Below are 13,710 nucleotides of genomic sequence, written 5' to 3'. Positions count from 1 at the left end.
TCTTTTAATTAATGAAATTTATATGATCCCAATGTATTAATTTATAGAGGTTATAGTATATTTTTAATTTGTTGGTTTGTGAGCATGATTCGACTTGGGCAATTTGTGACAAATTTTTAAATCAAATCACTTAAAAATGTTTGGAATTTTTCAAATCAAATCAAACCACCTCAAATTTTAAACCAAAAAAATCCAAACCACATTTTTCGGTTCGGTTCAATGCTGTTTAAAAACCACAAATAATTACAAAGAAAAAATAATAATAAAGAAGTTAAATTATAAATACTAGTTTAAAATTTCATGTTAAAACATACAAATAGTATCATTAAAAATATTATAAACTAAAGTTCTATAATTCTTATCTATAATGCACTAACATGATATAAATATTTTAACCTCTTAATCGATATTGATTTGCGCAACATCTGCAATTGTAAGTTGTAACCATGATTCACTTCCCCCATAATGATTAGAATATTATACATGAATTCATTAATTATAGTTAAATGATATATAACAATTTAATAAAATTATAAAATGAATAGATGATCAAATACGATTATACCTTTTATAACTTTTTGTGAATCATTCAATACTTACACTTATCCAAATATTGACGAATCACTACATATTTCTTGTTACTATGTATCAAATTTTTAGGACAAATTGCCATCTCAAGTCTCAACAATATTTGTACTCAATGAACACTTAAAAGAATTAAGAATTTGACCACTAATAGGAAATGCAGATGCGAAAATAATTGTAGATATTTGAATAGCTAACATATCTTTAGTAATTTGGGAGGATAATCTTATTTTTATTTGCATTGAATTTTCACCAAAGTAATATACTGAAAGACTTATTGATCAAATCTTCAAAACGATCATTTCAGTAATCCACTAAATCATTCTAGCAATTAACAGTAAAATCTAGAAACTAAAATAATTTCCAAAAAAATGCAAATTTGGATAATCTGACAGGATAATTTAGCTATTAGTAAAAGGAAAATCAACGTGTGAAATTTGAATTAAAATCTAAATTTAATTGTCTACTTAATTGTAATGGATGATTGATGAATATAATTTATCAGCGATTATTCTATATTTCACTCAATTTGAGGATTTTGCATTCAAGTTGTGATGAATGATGGGTGTTTGCGTAAGATTTAATTAATTAAAAATAATGCTATTTGTACATAGTGTTACATAATAATTTACATTGAAATGAGATGTAAAAAAGGGAGTGCTTTTTTTTTTTCTTGTTAAATTTGTTTGAAGAAATTCTGAACAATCACATTGTATCACATCATGTGTATGTAAATTATTATGTAAATCTTTATATACATGTAACACATTCGATTAATTAATTGGGATGTATAATTAGCATTTAGGTATTGGGTTTAATTGGGTTATGTCTAATATGAATATATCTTTTTAATTGAGATATCTTTAGTTTAAATTGGGTTGGATATTTTTACTTTGTAAATGGTTTGACGATTTGAAATGATTTGCAAAGATTGAAACCTAAACCGAATCACTTCAAAGTGGTTTGATTCGATTCGAAATCAAAACGTTGATGGATCCATGTGGATAACCAAAAATTTCGAAAAGAGCGACTTCAGTTTGATTTTGTGGTTTGACGGTTTTGTTGCTTAGCTTTAGGTGTGTACTTACAATCTTAATTGTTTGGGACTCATTCGTGCGCTGATTTTTTTGGTCGGGAAATGGATGAACCAAATTTAACATTGCTACTGATATGTAATTTATAATCTTGAAATATACAATTTTTATCATTCTAGTATTTCAATAATTGATCAACATTCTATATTTTCTTGAATCAACATAGCCAGCAAAGTCTAAATTAGAGTAGCCAATTACCTCCAAATTATCAATTCGTTTATACATAAACATGTAATCCTTCATCCCTTGAAGGCACCTTAAAATTTTCTTTACAGCTCTCCAGTGGTTCGTACCTAGATTACTTTGATTCCTTCCCAACATTCCAGTAGCAAATGCAATGTCAGGCCTTGCGCAGAGCTAAGCATACATTAGTATTCCAATAACTGAAGCATATGGGATATTTCTCATTTGTTCCCTTTCAAAGTCATTCTTTGGGCATTGATTCAAATGAAACTTATCACCCTTTACTATGGGAGCTATACTAGGTGTACAATCTTATCTTTCATCCTAAATCCCTTTAAAACCTTATTGATATAGGTTTCATGTGACAGACCCAAAATACCCTTATATTTGTCTCTATAGATCTTTATGCCAATGATATAAGATGCATCACCATGTCCTTCATGTTAAAATTTTTAGAGAGAAATTGCTTTACCTCGTGTAGCAAACACTTATCATTGGTTGCAAGTAAAATATCATCCACATATAGTATAAGAAGACAAATTTTACTCTCATTGAACTTTTGTTATATACAGTGATCCATAATGTTTTCTACGAAACCAAATGAAGAGATAACAATATGAAATTTTAAATACCATTGGCAAGAGGCTTCTTTTAGTCCATTTATGGATTACTTGAGTTTGCATACTAAATGCTCACCATTACTGGAGAGGAAAACTTCTAGATGTTTCATATACACCTCTTCATTTAGTTTTCCATTTAGGAAAGCCGTTTTCACATTCATCTATTGCAGCTCAAAGTCAAAATAATCAACTAATGCCAAAAGAATGCGAAAATTAGTTCTCTTTCATTGATCACAACTAAACAGAGGAAAAATGAGCCTTTTATCAATTTGTCAAAACTATAAGAAATAAAAAGTGTAAAATGTGTAGAGAGAATTCTTTCAAGTGTCAAACAACGAAAGATCCCCTTCCTTCTATAGATTCAAAAATTTGTCAAGTAAATAAATATGGTTTGGCTTTGTTTAAGTAGAGTAGGTAAATTGACAAATTATGGAAGTGTTTAGTGAAGAATATTGGAGTCAAGACAAAAATCTAGTCAAATGATAAGAGCAAGTTTTCTTTTAAGGATAATTGCAGCAGGAGCCCAAACCTTTTGAAATACTAGTAGATTTTTTCAGCCGTCGCCCCTAACCTTTTAAACAGTTAGATATGAGGCCATTTTGGGTGATTTTCATCAAAAATTTCGTTAGTTGACCGAAAATATAATTTTGACCATATTTTAAAATTTTTAAAAGGGTAAAATGGCAACTTTGCATTTTTCTATTATAAGCTATGAAAATATTAAAATTTAAAATTTAAAAACTAAGAGAGAGAGAGAGAGAGAGAAGAAAAAAATCGAACATTCTCCACCCCTACCCCATCCCATAATCATACAAGCAACACACTTTCCCAATGCCAGCAGATCAGCCATCGCCCTACCACCACCACATCAAATCGCCGTCGTCGTACCAATCGCCACTACCACCTCCATCACTAGTTCATATGACAAAACACACAATTATCCCTTATTTGTGGTGAATTGAACCTGGAAACAGAACCCCTTCAATAATTCAACCCCACAAATCATCATTTCATAGTTCATATTACCCATTTAACAAATTGAATTTAAAATCTTACCTTTATCTGTGGATGTGTAGATTCTCCACTTTGGCTTGGCATAATAGAAGAAAAATGAATGTGAAATAGATTGTTGCCAAAAGGGGGGGAAAGGGATAAAATGGATATGATGCAGAATGCTGCTAGGAGGGGAAAAATAGAAGGAAAAAAGGGAGAAGCTAATTTCTGCCAAAAGGTAAAAAAGGGAAAAAAGAGGATCGCTATTTCTAAGGTTATGCCTTTTGTTAATGCAATTATTTCTCGCAACCATTTCCTTGAGCATGTTCATATGATTTTTATTCGTTGTGTAGGCAGGTGGATTCTTAGTAAGGAGATTTTGAAATTCTAGAAACGGGTTTGAGTAGGTGGTGGTGGCGGTGATTGATACTACAATGGTCGACAATGGGAAGGTATTTTACTATTTTTTTGGTTTGATTGGATTTTGAGATGGAGGGTAGAAGAGTAACGATGAATCCATGGCCATGTTATTGACGGCGTGTGGTGACGAAGATTGAGGGATAAATAACAAGAAGAAGGAGAAAAAAAGATGGTGGTGCTGAATGGATTTATTTGAGATTCTCTTCATTTTTTTTAAGTTCTTTATTTTAATATTTTCATAGTTTATAATAGGGATGCAAAGTTACTATTTTGCCCCTTTAAAAATTATTAAAATGCAGTCAAAATTATATTTTCGGTCAACTGGCGAAATTTTAGATGAAAATCGTCAAAAAGTGCCTCACATGTAATGATTTGAAAAGTTAGGGATGGCGACTGCAACGATTAAAAATGTTTGAAAAAAATCTGCTAGTGTTTCAAAGATTTAAAGTTTCTGTTGTAATTATCCTTTTTTTTATTTAGATAACATATGTAACAATCTTTTTAATTCTATCCACTGTGCCTAGAGTATGTAATTCTTAAAATGAGCTCTCTTAATTTATTAGATACTTGAATAGAATTCTTTAAAATTTGCTCTAATGCAAGTAAAAATGTTTATATTTTTACAAAATAGAGAGAAATAGAGAAATCAATAGACTTGTATATATTTCATTGATAACTAAATGTCAATATTTATAAGGAAGAATTAGGGAGATAAGAGATACAATGGTAATAATAACTAGAGTTGTAGTATCATTCATTAATAAATATATTATTTACAACACTCCTTCTTGAAGAACATGTGAAAAAATGATTGCCTCGTTAAAATCTTGTTTGATAAAAATTCAATGGGACAAAAATATCAAACGAAGAAAAAAGACTACAGTTATTTTGGAGTATTAAAATAAATACTGCCTCATTAAAATCTTATTAGAAAAACTTAATGGATAAAGTCGATGCAAAGGAAAAATAGTATAGCTACCTCCCGATGTTAATTACTGAAAATCTTTGAGTTGACGCATTCCAATCTCGTGAACCAATTTCTTGAATGTAGATGTTTGCAATGTTTTTTGTGAATAAATCAGATACACTGTCACTTGAGTGAAATTGTTGAACATCGATTTTGCCATTCTTTTGAAGCCATGTGTATGGAATAATTTTAGAGAAATACGATTCATCTTGTCACCTTTGATATAACATTCTTTTGTAGTGCAGCACAAGTAGCATTCTCTTCATACAAAATTGTTAAACTTTCTTTTGTTGAATTTAATCAGCATTATGCTTTGATATGAGGGATCATGTTCCTCAACTATATGCAATCTCACCCTACTTTATGTATTGCAATAATTTTAGAATGATTTGAAGATATTATTGTCGAGATTTGCTTCACGGGTTTCTATGATATAGCTACTTCTTCACATGCAAACACACAACCTGTTTATGATTTAACTTTATATGGATCAGAGATATAACATGTATCTGCATATCCCGTTAAAGTAAATCTCGAATTTTGAAAATAAAATAATCTCAAATCAATAGTACCTTTAGGTAACTAAAAATATGTTAAACAATGTTCTAATATATTTGAGTTGATATAAAGTTATATTTTACAAGGAGATTTATAGAAAATGTTATGTCAAGTTAAGTACAATTTGTAAAATATGTTAAAACTTCAATTGTACAAAGATATAGTATTTCAGGACCAAAAATATTTTCTTCATCTTTAAATGAATGAAATAAATCTTTTTTCACATCAAGTGATTGAATGACCATAAATGATGCAAATGGATGTGCTTTATCTATATAAAAATGTTGAGACTTTTCTATATATGAAGATTAATAAACAAAAAAGTCATTTTGGAAAATGTTCAATTTTAATCTAAGATTAACTTTGGTTTTTCTCAAGTGTTTCATCTCAAATTCTTTTTTCAAATAATCTACAGTTTTGTTTAGCTTTTCTGGAGTTTCAATTAAATTAAAGTTATCAACATAAACTACCAAACTTACAAATCTAATATTTGTTTTCGTTCTGACAGCATACGGGCAGACATCGTCATTTTTATAATCACCATTCAATAATTATTCAATAAAGTGATATATCATATACGTATGATTTTAGCTCTTTGATTCAGAACATAGTTCTTAGGCATATATCATTTGTTCTTGACACTTTTAAGTCCTTTGGGGATTATCATATATATGTTACTATCAAGTGAACCATATAGGTAGGTAGTTACTATATTTATGAGACGCACTAAAAATTGTGTGACACTGTCAAAATAATATAGAATTTAAAAGTGATGGTACCCATAACGAGAAAATATGTTTTCTCATAATCAATTCTTGGTTTTTGTGAGAAAGTTTGAGCAACATCTTGGACTTTCTATCTTGTAATTTCATTATTTTCATTTCTTTTTCTCACTAGTATTATACAGGAATTACATTTTCAGGTATTTTAACTACATGTTCAAATACTTTACGTTTCTCCAAGCAATTCAACTTTGCCTGATGATTTCTTTCTATTTTGATCAATCATTTTGATGTTGAGAATCCTTCACAAATTGTGGTTTAGGATCCCATTTTACATAATTTCCAGAACCACATTGAAGGCGAAAATGTTGTTCATAACAAAATTAGTTTGTACTCATAATTTATGAGATAATAAATAATTTATTGAAATTTCATTATTTTTGGATGCTTTTAGTTTTGTAGGAACAACATTTTATTGATCAATCTTTTCTAATATTACTTTTTTCAAAGTTTTTAGTTAGTTTTTCTCTCGTATTTTACTTTTCGAGGTATAAAGTCTTTCGTATCAACTGGTTGACCATGCTTCTGTGTATTTGAGATTCATTTACTCTAGGATATTGTTTTACAAAGATATCACCTTTTGCTGAATTTTTATTTTTATTTTTTGCTGAAATATGACTTTGTCATTTTTCTTGTGTCAACAAATCTATCAGGTAATTGATTTGCAATTATTTGCAAATGAATAATATTTTTAATGTAAAAAGTTTTACATTATTTTTAGGATGAATCTTTGCCCTTCTCAATATTAGGAAAGTGATTTCATCAAATGACAATATGCGAAACGTGTAGTAAATAAGTCATAGTTAAAGATTCAAGATACCTAAAATAGATGATGAGTCAAAATCAATATAAATACAAAATCCTCATTGGGGGACCTATTTTAGTACGTTATGGGGATGAAATAGAGACTTGAATAGCAAAATCGAAATTCGTAAGTAAGAAATATTAGGTTCATGACTAAAGGTAAGTTGCAAAGGTAAATACTGATAATAAAGAGTTGGTCTTATACGAAGTAATGAAGTATCATGTAATGTGACATAACCCTAAACAGAAGCTGGGAGTTTTATTTTCATAAGTAATGATCTAGCAATAAGTTATAGATATTTGATGAATAACTCCGCTAAACTATTTTATATATGGACATGTGCAACTAAATGTTTAATGACAATCCTAATTGACATAAATAATCATCGAATGCTTGTGAACTAAACTCACCAACATTATCAAAATGAATTTTCTTGGTTGAGTAATCGAAAAATTGAGCTCGTAATTTTATGATTAGGCAAATAATCTAGTAAAAGCTACATTCCTAGTGAAAATTGAAAACATGGAATCATCTAGTAGAAGAATCAATTAATACCATAAAATAATGAAATGGTCCACATGGTGGGTGTATCGACCCACATATATCTTTATGAATTCTTTTCAAAAAAGTTGGAGATTCAATATTGACCTTTGTAGTGGAAGGTTTAATGACTAACTTGTCTTGCGAGCAAACAATACATCAATAATTATTGGGTAAAAAAAATCTTCTGATTCTTTAGTGGATGTTCATGTGAATTGTTAATTAGTTGACACAGCATTATGGCTCCTAAATGTCCAAGTCAATCATGCCCAAGTATAAAATTTTTCAGGTCAACGAACTTCTGGTTCATGATAATGTTTGATGCAACCATTTTTATAAATATATAGTATATGCCAGAATGGAGTGTTGTGAGTTTTCCTTTTATCCAATTCTAGTCAGATACAAAAGAAGTTATATAAAGATATTCAATATTATTTTCTTATATCATTTCAATGTGATATTTGTTGTAGTGAATATCTTTAAAACTAAGTAAATTTTGTTTTTTGAATTCGCTAGAATAAAATGCAAGTCAATATATAACTTTTGTACTATTTGATAAAATAATACAAGGTCTTTTGGAGTTTGCAATGATATTCGATGCACCTGATATCTAACGCGATCCCATATAGCAATAGTGACTGTGAAACCCATATAAGATTAATTCAACCCCAAGTAACCCAAAGAATTCAAAAATCAATATTTAGAGTTTGATAAAAAATATTGAACCAAAAAACCAATACAATCGCCGATAATATGTTGACTCCATTATCATAAGATTTAAGAATATCAACCGAATTTTTTCAACACCACAAAAATAAATCTTGATAAGTTCGAAAATTATTTCAATTAAGAACAAGATAGAAAGCAATTCTATCTCTCAATAATATCTCTCAAAATTTTATTTTTTACAATGAAAAGAATGAGTCATATTTATAGGGAACTCAATAAACCCTAGTTAAAAACGAAATATAAGTCTAAAAATACTAAATTATACCATAAAATAGAGTTGTAACTAAAATAGGAGATTTTGTACGCCTAGTTAAAACGAAATCAAATTCTAAATATTATAAAAGATACCAAAAAAAATAGAGTTTTACCTAAATTAGGAGAATTTGCGAAAATTCGACTCTCCAATTTGTACTATGCGATCGCATAGGCTTCTGTCTTGCCACCAAGTTTAAGTTTTTGATTCAAATGCATTCCAACTTGTTTCCGCTCTCATGTCCAACATGAACTTGGTCTTTGACTTGTTAACATCAACCTCTTGATAGCTTGTTGCCTTCCTTGGATCCCATCATTCCCTTAATTTTTGAAAGGATTCGATCTCGAATCTATACCTACATCGAAGAGAGCAAGATAAGAGATATCGAAAAGGCAAATTATCACAAACTTACCTTGAAGATCCAAATTGTATCCATTGTTTTCAATCATTGCAATGATATGGAATGATCTATCTTCTCTAGAATGAAACCTTGACCTTCTTTGTAATTGAACACTCCCTTTATTCCTAAGCATCCAAATCCAATCACCTGGTTTGAATACTTTACGCCTTTTCTCCCCCGCCTTCTATCTAAACTACTACTTACGATAATAGTTAAAGGAGTTAAACTAAACAAAGTTAGTGAATTTAAACCATAAACCATATCGAAAAGTGTAGTATAAGTATTAGAGGATATTAAATTAGTTCCCAACATATTCTATAAAGTTGAACCCAAATAGTTAAGGACTTCAAGATTGAAATATAGATTCGCATGCTTCAAATCACCAACAATGCATTCCAATTGTCTATTATGCTCAATTAAGTTTTTGCAACATATTAGAATAACATAAACTATTAAATGATTGCTTATAAATGCATATGACAAATGATTTATTACTCTTATAGAAATTTTAGATGCATCAATATATGTAAAGGTACAAGCCCTATGTGAAAGCTTATTCCTACATGCTAGAGCATCATCTAACCTACGTATGGGGTATTGATACTTTATCATGTCATAGTTAAATGCTTATCCTTTAATGCTTAACAAAATAACCACTTGTATTGAATCAATTGAATATTCAATGAATGGTATCCCACTAAGTAAGTCTTCATGGGATAGGTCTTTGAATCTTGTAATAAAGAATTCTTTAAATTAGGGAGGGGTTTGTTAGTTCTCACTAAAGCACTCTCAATCTCACTACATTTTGTGTATAGACTTATTTTGGTTTTTTCTCTTCTATCAGAAAATTCTCTTTATTTTCTCTATTGTGGCTATCTTCTTTTTTCTCACAATTAAGCATCTCACAATTTTCTCTCATACTCTCCTTTTGCCTTTTCTTGCTTTTCTTTTCTTCCACACCTCTCAATTTCAACTGGTCATTGTAGACCTATTGTGGTGTTAAGGTTACAAGAGTAACAACTTTCCCATCTTTTACAAATTCGTACCTATTCTTGAATCCATCATGCTTCACTTTCCTATCATACTACCATGACCGACCCAACAAAATGTGTGCAGCACATCCCAATCGGGAAATTTATTGAAACTTGCCTACTTACTCTAACCTTCCACATTCATTTAATCATTGAAATTTTTAAGGCTTAGGATGTTTTATCATAGTTAGTCCTAATTTTTCAACAAGTTTAGTACTAGCAATATTAGTACAACAACCCTATCAATAATTAAACTACGTACCTTATTTTTGATATGGTATCTAATACAAAAGATATTCTCCCATTGCTACTCCTCATCATCCACACTGATTTGTGCTTTGAAAGAATGCATCACCACAAGTATTTCTCCCACAATCGAGTATTCTACTATATCACCATCATTGGCACCCTTTAATTCAGGCATCTCATCTCCGACACTATCACTCACTATTTTCCCATATCATGCAAGATCATTTCCTTTTTATTTGGATATTGAGAAGCAATGTACCCCAATCCCAAGCACATAAAGCATTTGATATCCTAATTTCTAGAAGGTTAGGAATTCATCTTGGGTGTAGCTGTGCTAGCAACTTTCTCTTTTCTCCTTGGTAGTTCGGTCCTGCTACTCAAACAGCTCCATCACCTCCATTATCATCCCACTTCAGCTTTCACGAAGAGTTAGAGCCCAATTTGTATTTAACTACTCTTTTACTCTTCAACTACTGTTCCACCTTCTCTTTTACTCTTCAACTACTGTTTCACCTTCATAGCTACATGTAGGATGTCCTCTAACTCCACGTAATGTTGTAGATCTACCACATTTGCCATCTCTATATTCAAACCATTCAAAAATCGTGCTATGGTGGCCTCCCTATCCTCTTCAGCATTCGCTTTAATCATAGCAATCTCCACCTCCTCACGATATTCCTCTACATTTCTAGAACCTTGATTGAGGCTTTGCAATTTTTTATAAAGCTCCTTATAATAATGATTAGGCATGAACCTCTTCCTCATAATTACCTTCAATTTTTCCCATGTATTAATAGGCATCTCGCAATTCTTCCTCCTAGATGTCATTACTTGATTTTGCAAAGTAATTGCATAATCAGTAAACTCAAGTACTGGAATCTTTACCTTCTTATCCTCTGAGTTGTGATAGTCAAATATCAACTCTATCTTCTTTTCCCACTCCAAGTGTACCTCCATATCACTCTTTCATTTGAACGAAGGAATTGTCATTTTGATATTGCCCATATCAACTCCATCTTCAACAGGATCTCTAACCCTTCTCTCATGCCTAACTCCTCCATCTCTCATTCTTCCTATCTTAGCTTTCACTAATGCATCCTCATCAATGTCATTATCTGCCTCATATTCACCATGAGTCTCCATCCTAGGCTCCTACCTACCCTACCTTGCCTTCTTGCATTGGGAACTTCTCTAGATTGTTCCCATTATACATTAGCAAACAATGGGTCTTGTCTCTGCATCCATGCCTCTTTCCTATCCAATCTACCTCTCACATCTTCAAATAACTTTTTGAACCGTCGTATGACCTCATCCAACATGTTGTCTAGATTATTATTTTTGGCTGATGTAGATTCACCTCTATCAGACATTCTAAATCTAAAATAATATTTGCCTCACATGTATACTTTCATGTATCACTTAAATTTGACTTTTTCCTCAATTAGTCTCACTACTCGTCTTTTTCGAATCAATGATTTTGATCAAGTGCTTCAAAGAATTAATTCAAACTCTACCAAGTTTTATTCTCAAAGATTTCAAATTAGGATGCGAGTAAAATATTGTAATCTAGAAGATTCAAGGAAGGAAATGAAAAAAGAAAAGGAATTTGACACTTTGGATGGGAACTAATATTAACCAAACAAAGTGGTTCTTAAATTTTGATTGGACACTCTCTTTTTTGACTTGAGGAAGAAAAAAATTAAAATGGAATATTGTTGGCAGTTTTTGAAAAAATTTTTTGCTCGAAAATTCAACTACCATGCTAGCAAAGAAACAAAAACTGATTTGCGTGTTAAATTAGCGCACAAACAACTTTTGAAATAGTTTTTAGAATTTTTATGGATTAAAGACTCAAAAGATGTAGAACGCAAGGAAAAGGAAAAGAAAAAAGATTCAAACGAAAAGGACAAAGAAATAACCTTGATTTTTGGAGCCTAGGCTCTAATACCAGCTAACGCAAACCCACATAACAATAATAGCTATGAAACCCACGAGATTGATTCAACCCCAAGAAAGCCAAGAATCAATGTTTAGAGTTGATCCAAAAATATTGTACCAAAGAACTAGCACAATCGTCGACAATATATTGATCCCGTGATCACAAGACTCAAGAATATCACCTGAATTATTTGAGCACCACAAGAAATAAATCTTGATAAGTTTGAAAATTAATTCAATGAAGAAAAAGATAGAAAGAAATTATGCCTATCAATAATATCTTTCAAAAGTTCATTATTTATAATGAAGAAAATGAGTCCTATTTATAGAGAACTCAATAAACCTTAGTTAAAAATGAAATATAAGTTTAAAAATACTAAAAGTTACCATAAAATAGAATTTTTAACTTAAATAGAAGATTTCATAAATCTAGTTAAAACAAAATCAAATTCTAAAGATTATAAAAGATACTAAAAATGTAGAATTTTAATAAATTAGGAGATTTTGCGAATTTTAGAAATTCGTGTCTCCAATTTGTACTATGCAATTGCATAAGTTTTCATCTTGCCTCCAAATTTGAGTTCTCGATTCAAAATGCATTCCAACTTGTTAGCTCCCATGTTCAACATGAAACTTGGTCTTTGACTTGTTAATGTCATCCTTTTGATAGCGGGTTGGCTTCCTTGGATCCCATCAATATCATATTAACATTATTTTCTACTAATGTCAAGTTCAAAAAATACTTTTATCTCGAAGAATAGTAAGCATAGTTGCACTATCAACGAAACAAGTATCTTGACAATTCATCTCGAGTTTTTCGATTTTTTCCATTTGAGTAAGTACACAATAAAATAAAAGAAAATGCAATTAATTTTCAAAGAATATGATTAAATGTTATATAATCATTTAATAATCGATCAAGTAGTTGAACTAATCAATGTCAATATGACATTAGATATATGATTTTCTTCAGAAATAAACACTAATTCAAAATGAAGTATTCTTAGAAACATGTGATATTTCGAAAGCATATTGTATTTTACTATCGATTCTTCAATAGTAATATGTCAATATTTTTTGAGATATTGAAAACTATAATTCATTATCTTGAGAAGCAATCATTTATTATTATAAGAAATTATACAAGATTCCTTCTTCTTCTTCTTCTTCTTCTTTTTTTTTTTTTTTTTTTTTTTTTTTTGCAATGGTAAAAAGATCATTTATATTAGATCCTATTTAATTAAGTTCTTCAGGAGCAAGTAAAATTAAACTAGAACATATGTAAATAATAGTGTGTTATGCTACTTCAGAAGCAATAATGCTTTGTAATATACAGGCATAAGAGTACTAAATCATAAATTATACTATGTACTAAAAAGAATAAGAACATGATAATCAATTGAATGATAAACAAAAAGTAATAAAATATATGACATTAACTGATAAATTTGTATAGATTTATGATAAGTGATGTTCAAATTATCAATTCGAACAATAACATATTTACAATTAAGTTGACTAATGAATCCATATAATAGACACATAAAGTATAGCCATAATAAC

This window comes from Olea europaea, chromosome 11, assembly GCF_002742605.1.
Source record: "Olea europaea var. sylvestris chromosome 11, O_europaea_v1, whole genome shotgun sequence".
In the NCBI taxonomy this organism is placed as follows: Eukaryota; Viridiplantae; Streptophyta; class Magnoliopsida; order Lamiales; family Oleaceae; genus Olea; species Olea europaea.
This window is presented reverse-complemented; position numbering follows the sequence as displayed.